The sequence below is a fragment of the Octopus bimaculoides genome, chromosome 14 (assembly GCF_001194135.2).
Source record: "Octopus bimaculoides isolate UCB-OBI-ISO-001 chromosome 14, ASM119413v2, whole genome shotgun sequence".
Lineage (NCBI taxonomy): Eukaryota > Metazoa > Mollusca > Cephalopoda > Octopoda > Octopodidae > Octopus > Octopus bimaculoides.
The window spans coordinates 51,762,025-51,766,959 of record NC_068994.1 but is presented as its reverse complement, the minus strand read 5'-3'; the positions used below and the strand labels follow the sequence as shown (position 1 = coordinate 51,766,959).

The window sequence follows — 4,935 nt, the reverse complement described above, 5'->3', positions numbered from 1 at the left end:
ATATATATATATATATATATATAAGTGTACCAAAAACTGGTACACTTCTTTACTTCTTAGAGGTGACAATGAAGGCATCAAATCTGATACCATAAACTACCAACAAGGCATCCTTTAGGGTGACGGCCTCTCTCTACTGCTCTTTATTTACTCATTAAACCTCTCATCATCCTAGGCTACAAAACCTAAGAGTTATAGGAACAAATCCTGTAACATTTCACCTTTTATTGTTGATGACCTGAATCTGTAAGGGCCAATTGATAACTACATCAAAAAGTAATTAGATCTCATTACCCAATCCTCAAAAGAAATTGGATTGAAATTTGGTAAATCAAAAATATATTTGTGAAACTTTAAAAAGTAAAACAGCTACCAAAGTTAAAACACAACCAGCGAGATACTATTGTGTGAGGCAGCAAAATAAAAAGAAAAAGTGCTCTGTAAGGAAATCAGCTGCACTCTGGACACCACTGTGGTCAGAAAATACAGGAGAAAACTTTTCTTTTTGTTAATGATTTTCAAAATATTTCAACTTAGAGAGAATACAGCTCTGTATGTAAGTATGAACATATACACACATTCTTTATTGTGTATATGTATATTACATGTGTACAGAGCTGGCTGTAAATCAAGTAGCTGAGTTGCTTCCTGATATGCTGTAGACCGAAGGAGGCCACACTCTAGAATGATCTCTACAATAGTTTTGTCAAGTAAAACTCTCAACAGAAAGCAGCCAAACCTGTAAAGACTTGTTATAAACTGCACAAACTTAAAAGCTTATGCTTGTCTGCAGAAATCTTTATGGGAAATATTTCAGATTGAATATATTGTTAACAATACACCAGAGGATGTGCATCACAGAAAAACTGTTATTATGAGAGTTGCAGAAAGAGTTTTATTTTAGTTTTATATTAATGTTTGGCTGTGATTTTAGAATTCAGCTTAAGTAAACCTATATAGATAAGAAGCTTTTTATTGTGAGATTTGCAGAGAAAATTTCATGCAATGACATGCTTTGCTAACTCACGTTAGGCTACACACTGGTGAAAAAAAATCATACCACTAGACTATTTAAAGATGTATGGTCCATGAGGCAATGACAAATGGCCGAGAGACCTTTGGCCATATGCTGTGCTTGAGAAGACCCATCAAGCCAAGTGAAATCATAGTTGTGGCAGATACTGGTGTCATGCAACTGGCACCCATGCCAGTGGCATGTAAAAGCACCCATTACACTCTAGGGGTGGTTGGCATTAGGAAGGGCATCCAGCTGTAGAAAGCCATGCCAAATCAGACTGGAGTCTGGTGCCACTCTCCAGCTTGCTGGCTCTGGTCAAACCGTCCAACCCATACCAGCATGGACAATGAACGTTAAATGGCGACGACGACGATAATGATGATGATGATGATGATGATGATGATGATGTAGGGTGTAGAAACATCAGACATCCCAATCAACCAATATTTAGTTTAATTGTATAATCTTTGAGAAAGACTTTGTGTAGAACAGCAGTTTAAAATAATTTGTGGCTTGATGATCAATTGATGAGACATTTAAATGAGACATGTGTGAGGATATTTTTACCTCTCAAACTTTGCTGGGAAACCATATGGAAGGTCCCTGCCCCCAAGGTTATCTATTGTGCAACAAAGAATGCAGGAAAAGATTCATAGAACTGTCCAAAGTAAGGAAAATATGTTGCATACATTGCATAGGCTCAGGTGTGCTAAGAAGCTTCCTTCCTAACCACATGGTTCCAGGTTCGATCCCACTTCGTGGCACCTGGGACAAATATCTTCTGCAATAGCCTTGGGCTGACCAAGGCCTTGTGACTAGGTTTGGTAGATGGAAACTGAAAGAAGCCCGTCATATATATATGCATGTATTCTTTTACTTGTTTCAGTCATTTGGCTGCAGCCATGCTGGAGCACCTATATATTTTATGTGTCTGTGTTTGTCCCCACCCGCCATCGCTTGACAACTGATGTTGGTGCATTTATGTCCCCGTAACTTAGCAGTTCGGCAGAAGTAACCAATACAATAAGCACCAGGCTCACAAAGAACAAGCTGAGGGGTCAATGTCTTCGACTAAAAGATTGTGCTCCAGCATGGCTGCAGTCAAATGACTGAAACAAGTAACAGAATGAAAGAATGTATAACTCAAGTTAATGAAAAGCACTTAACAAGTCTTCTCCCTCCCTCTCTCTCTCTCTCTCTCTCTCTCTCACACACACACACAGATTTATCCAATAGGTATGCAAGCAATCTATCAAACAGACTTCCCTGCTTTGCCTTAATGCCAAGATAAAAGAAACTATTTCATTGCCATTTCATAGTTGAATAAGATAAGAGATGATTAAGCTATAATAAAAATCTCTCCAATTGTAATAAAAAAAAAAGACAATAGCCAGGCTAGTGTTAGCATATTTAAATAAAGTGAGCATCAAAAAGATAATTAAAAACTAATTACATAATGAGATAATTGATAATGTTGGCTTAGTGGCTAATATTCTTTTAATTGTTTTATCACGTGAAGAGAGACAACTTCAGTCATGTTTAACTCTAATCAGACCTCTTCAGTAAACTCTTCAGTTTAACTCTAGACCTCTTCATGGTTGTGGGTTCAGTCCCACTGCGTGGCACCTTGGACAAGTGTCTTCTACTATAGCTTCGGGCAGACCAAAGCCATGCGAATAAAATTTAGTTGATGGAAACCAAAAGAAACCTGGCCTGTTGTATGTATGTGCGTCTGTGTTTGTTCCCCCCCACTACTGCTTGACAACCAGTGTTGGTGTGTTTACATCCCCATAACTCAACAGTTTGGCAAAATGGACCAATAGAATAATACCAAGCTTAAAAAAAAAATAATAATTATCAGGGTAAATTCATTTAACTAAAAATTCTTCAGTGTTACCCCATTATGGCTGCAGTCTAATGACTGGAGCAAGTAAAAGATAATATATATATATTCTGCAGCCAATAGATATTTATATTTTTTTTTAGATTTCAATTATTTCTGTGGGAGGTTTTGGAACTTAACACCTGCAATAGTCAAGGAATTACTGTACAGCATTGCACCACATGTCTTGGTCCGGTCTCATCTCCTTTGTAAGGTTCAGCATCTTGAGACTGGCCTTCAATATTTCATCCCATGTCTTCCTGGGTCTCTCTTCTCCACAATTTCCCTCTTCTTTAAGCGATTAGCACTTCTCTCGGAGTGTCATTAGAAAATACGGTTTGATAAAATCAATCTAGTAATTTTTTTTTTTTTTCTAATGTTTTCAAATATGGAATTTTTAAACTAATATATGTAATGGAGTAATGTGTATAAAAAATAAAACAATAGAAATCAAAATATCATCGATAACTGAAAGAACCACATACAAAGCGCTCCACATGAAAAGCAATATTTGAACATTATTTCACGTCCAGATGTATGGATATCTTATGGTACAAGTAATATAATTTATCTAATCCCCGTGACTTATGTTTCTGTTAAAAAAAAAAAAGCAAACAAACGAACAAACAAAGACAGAACAAACGAACAAAGACAGAAAGAAAGGAAGAAAATAAATTGAGGTGCAGCAGCATTTAGAGTAGACACCATACCATACATTTTTTAGTTAATATTTTCCGTTAGTTATTAATACTAGTTTCCTCGATAACAATTTATGTCGCTCTTGGTTATCCATAGTTATCCCTATACAGCTTTAACATATATTTGTAATATTTACATATTTCGATAACCTTTTACTGGTTACCTCCGAAAGATGTCGTCTATTTAATAGGTTGGTATCAAACATATTTTACTTTATACTGCACACACAGGCACTCACAGTAATTAATACGGCGCTAATTGTCATTATTACGATCAACGTTATTATTATTATTATTTGTTGTATTTCGTTATTTCTTTTAACTTTACTAACTGCAACATTTTGGATAAAGTATTGGACATTACCGATTCCACTTTCTCCAGCCACCTCTGTAGTTAGGAAAATTTATTATTAATGTTAATTACATATTTACTGTTCGATACCTGTATAGAAAGATTAATTAGACATGAAACATTTAATTTATATAGGAGAATGAAAGTGAGAAGTTAATCTTCATATCACAAATAATAATAATAATAATAATAATCGTAACAAAGTGATGTGGTTTCGACCAGGAATCGAAACCTTTGCCGCTGTAATTGATTTCTTTTTCTTTTGCCTTCCCTCTACTCCACGGCACCGGCCTATTTTGCAAATATAATTAAAACCCTGATAAACAAGGAAGCCTCTATATAACCGCTCTGCCTGCTAGAAATAGCAGCCAAATTTTACTCCAATCATACCTTGCTGTCTTTGGTAAAGGGTTCTGCACACGGGATAATGTGTATGGAGAGAGAGAGAGAGAAAAAAAAAAATAGACGTGATTGTCACGATCGGAATGTTTGATCATATGACAAATCTGATGTTATTTATAATTAAAAGCATATGACGAATTATTCCTAAGAGTGGTCAGAGTCGGCAAAAATGATGATAATTCACTGAACTAAATAAATATGGTCTTGTGTCTGTTAAATCCAATTAGATTTCGCCGTTTCATTCCTCCTGGGCCAATAAGGACGGGCAATCTGATACATATCACCATCAAATCAACTAAAACAAATGATATTTATATAATATAAAAACAATCATTCTTCATTATTTTGTTGCTTAGCTCAATGACAGTCCTGAGTGAATAGACTTGCGATCAAACGTAATCCAGGACTGACCATCCCGTATGGTTATATCATGGACTACGTCGTCCAAATGTCATTCCTGCATGAAGATGGTCGGGCATGATTTAAAAGAATTTGGTCGCTATTTCTATCAGCATCGCTCGATCACGTATCGATTATTGTTACAATCTAAGACGAGACTTATTGGTATATATATATATATATA

General features: G+C 35.7%; 1 protein-coding gene across 1 annotated transcript in view; it reads left to right on the top strand.

Moving 5' to 3' along the window:
- The first annotated feature begins 3,340 nt into the window (after positions 1–3,340).
- LOC106878571 (gastrula zinc finger protein XlCGF57.1) overlaps positions 3,341–4,935 on the top strand; it is a 12,973-nt gene continuing 11,378 nt past the window's right edge. Inside the window, exon 1 of the mRNA XM_052972865.1 lies at positions 3,341–3,789. The gene's annotated coding sequence lies outside the window, so the exon portion shown is untranslated. The remainder of the gene's footprint in view (positions 3,790–4,935) is intronic.